Below are 3,890 nucleotides of genomic sequence, written 5' to 3'. Positions count from 1 at the left end.
GTCATGTAAAGGGGGCATGATTTCTAATGATGGTCCTGCCTGTTGCCTACCATGCTTGTTTACATCCCACACTGAAGTCCCCTCAATCCTGGCTGCACTTTTTCTATAGAGCCTCATATAAGACTATGGGGCTCTTCTTCCTTTGTTTCCTGGCTGGGAGATGGATATAGGGGAGCCCCATAGAAGCAGGGGGCCATGGGCGTCAGATCTCGGCAAGCATGTGTCTACCAAGAGTGAGGGTGGCTCACTCTCTGAGGTCGGGAAAGGATGGCAGAAAGAATAATTGCACTTCATGACATTCTTTAAAGCTAAAATATGACTGAAAAAATATAAGGCAAAATAGTACATTACTGAACATCCCAGTTCATGAGTGCCGTAACTAAGGACAGGTCCTCATTACAAGGCAGAGGATCGCTGTTTACTAGCGGACGCAGGAATGTCAGTGATTAATTTTTTTGAGTGTTGGAAACTTGGTTGCACTTCCCCCTCACCTGGCGCAGGTAACAGTGAGAATGGAAGGCCTCCCCGGGGACACGGCAGGGACAGAGCCAGACACAGCATTCTCAGAGGCAGCACAAAGACTGTACACTTGACTCTGATATTGAGACCAGAATCCGTGCACCTGTGCCTGATCCTTCCCTTACCCCCATTTCCCATCCTCCTCCCCCTCCGTGTAGGTCAGGAAGGGTTCACCACTTGTCCGCCGTGACCCCCCTTGTGCCCCGTAGGCCGGGAGAGCTCCTCTGTTTTCAGTTCACAGTCAGATAAAATCTACAGTGTTTGACCAAACTCATTTACTTGTGTGTGATGGTGCGGGTGGATGCCTGAGTGACAGGGATTTCCGGCTACACCCAAGCACACATTCCATGTCCATTCACAAATTAAGGCTTATTACACATGCATGCACTCTATATCCCCCATCCCGGCCCCCCGATGGCTTTCATCTGCATGCATATTTTATGTTACTTCTGATGCCTTTACAGACTGATCTATTAAAGGACACGTCTGAAATGGACAGAAAGAGGTGCACTGAGTCACCCTCTTCTTGGAAACTTGGAGGTGGTACTACTAATAAAAAGCTGGCCATGCACGAGTAGATTGTGGTATGGAGGTTCATATGAAAAATCTCATCACAACATTTGATAATAACGTCAGAGACTTGACAAATGTCTCTCGAAATATCATTTGATTCAACATTCGATCTTCCAGTGTCCAGAGCAAAATCTGCATTCACGATTAGAAATCTGATCGTTTGAGAAACATTTTCCATCCCGCTACTTCGATTTTTGTTGTTGCTATGGTTAATATTAGGGATGCACCGATAAACGTGTTCTGTGAAAGCATGGCAAACTTGTGCATTTTGTGCGTGTTTGGGGCGTTTTCACTGAATGCGAGCGTGTGAACGGGGACTTAGGGCAGATTGACATTATTAGTATGTACGTTCTCAGGAGATCTGGAAGTGCATTTTATGTTTTTGCGCAATTGTTTACATGCTTTTCAGGGTTTAAGACTTGAGCGTGTTTATTTTTACATAGTTACATAGTATTTAAGGTTGAATAAAGACACAGGTTCATCAAGTTCAACCTTATGTGTAAGTGTGTGTGTGTAGTGCGTGCGTATGTGTATGTGAGTCCCTGTGTGGTTCTAGGTTTTAAGAGTGCCTGTACCCCTGTATGTTATGGTCTCTTATGAAGGTATCTAAATGCGTGATACCAGTGGCGTCACAAGGGGGGTGCGGCCAGCACCCGGATGCCACCATTGGAGGGGTGACACCAAAATGACTGACAGTCATTTTGGTGTCACCCCTTATGAAATGTCGGGCCCTTGGTCACAGACCAAGAGCCGACAGTGTCAGGAGAGAGGAGGGGACGCGGCAGCATACCTTATCCGCCGGGTGAACGTCCCCTCCTCTCTCTGCCGGCATAACCAAGATGGCCGCCGGCAGGCGTCAAAAAGCCCACCACGCATGCACGATTACATCATCGCGCACACGCGGGAACATCAGGCGCGTTAGTGATGACGTCACGGCGGGGTGTCACCCGGTCCCCGCCCACTGGTGACACCCAGCCTCGGGACGCCACTGGCTGATACCACTGCTTGTGGCAGCGAGTTCAAAAATGTAACCGCTCTGACTGAGAAGAAGCCCCCTACGCTCTTTGTGGTTAAATCTTTTCTCCACCAATTTTAGGTGGTGGCCTCTAGTCCTTGCTAGGGAGTTTTCTGTTTACTGATGTTGCCATGACAACCAAACATTTTGTACATTAAAATCATGTCCCCTGTTAATCGGCTCACTTCAAGCTTGAGCAAGTCTAAATTTAGTAACCTTGTCTCATAGCTTTGGTCCTCCACCCCCTTAATTAGTTTAGTTGCCCTTCTCTGGACTCTCTCCAGCTCCAGGACATCCTTTCTGTGGATTGGTGACCAAAACTGAACCGCAGACTCCAGATGAGGCCAAATCAGTGATCTATAAAGTGGCAAAATTATCGGTTTGTCTCTACAGTACATTCCCTTTTTAATACAAGACGGTACTCTGCTCGCTTTTGTTTGCCGCAGCCTGGCATTGCAAGCTATTATTCAATCTGTTGTCTACTATGACCCCCAAATCTTTCAGTCAATTGAAAGCTAGTTACAAAGAGGAGACTTTGTTAGATGCAAAAGCTTAGGAAAAAGCAGGTTACGCACAGTTTTCTGGTGTTTTTTTGGCGCTCCTATTGAAGTCCATGGGGCAATTCTGCCAGAATAAAAAGCTGATGTACTTTTTTGAGTGACACAACTCTCAGATGTGAACAGGCGCCATTGAAAACAATGCGATTCTTCTCAGGTATTATCACATGTAGAGAAATGCACAACAAAATGCTCGGGTGTGAATAGGGCCTTAAAGTAGAACTCCGGGAATTAACAAAATGAATCCTTGTTATCCCCCCACTGCAAAGGGTTAACTGCTTCTTTTGGTCTAGGGGCTGATTAAAGAAGATTTACTTACCTGATTCTAAATCCCACCGGGCTATTAGACCGGCCCCCACAGCCTCTTCTCCCCTGGGCTCTGGTGGGTCAAGGACTGACTTGCATTAGACCTGAGGACACCGAGGGGTATACCACTGCCAGAGTGGAGGGGTAGAAAGGTGATTGCTGACTACCACAGGACCGATGATCAGGTGAGTGTATCTTCTCTATTCCAGCCCCTAGACCAAAACGAGCAGTTAACCCTTTCAGCGCAGGGATAGCCCCACTGCAAGGGTTCATTTTGTTACCAGCTAGAGTTTCTTCTTCAATGCACAGTAAAATGGGCACGCTAACGTGCAGCACAGGGGACCAATTAGTTGTGCTGCGGTGCTTATGTGCCAACAAGGGGCATGCTGAGAGCAGAAGTGGCAGAGAAATAAGTTTATCAGTCTACCACCTCATTAAATCTGGAACATAGAGCTAAGCACAAAGTGTACAATGTGCAGCAGCCAATCGGAATCTGTCTTGAACTGATCTGGTCACTTTATTTCCCGCACAGTTTATCTAATAATGTATTTGGTTCACTACAACTCTCTATACAAATGATCCACATTGTCCACAATCCCCGGGCTGAATACACAATTACACACCTTTTCCCGCAGCTATTAATATCCCCTTTATTGTCCCTCTGTGAACTGAAATCTACATACATAACCAGGGACAATAAACCCATTAAAACTGGAATTTGCATAAGAAACTTGGCTGATGAAACCGGTTCCTGGACACTAAGCTGGAATTTAGTTCTGGTCTTGTGTCACATAAATTTAAAGTGGATCTTCACTCACCAAACTTCCTCCCTCATCCCGCTTCATAATCACATAGAGATCACAGATATATGTTACAAAAAGTAAATCCCTCTTTTTGTTATAATGAGGTGCGCCCCCCCC

The sequence above is a fragment of the Nanorana parkeri genome, unplaced genomic scaffold, assembly GCF_000935625.1.
Source record: "Nanorana parkeri isolate BGI_ZX_2015 unplaced genomic scaffold, ASM93562v1 scaffold127, whole genome shotgun sequence".
Lineage (NCBI taxonomy): Eukaryota > Metazoa > Chordata > Amphibia > Anura > Dicroglossidae > Nanorana > Nanorana parkeri.
This window is presented reverse-complemented; position numbering follows the sequence as displayed.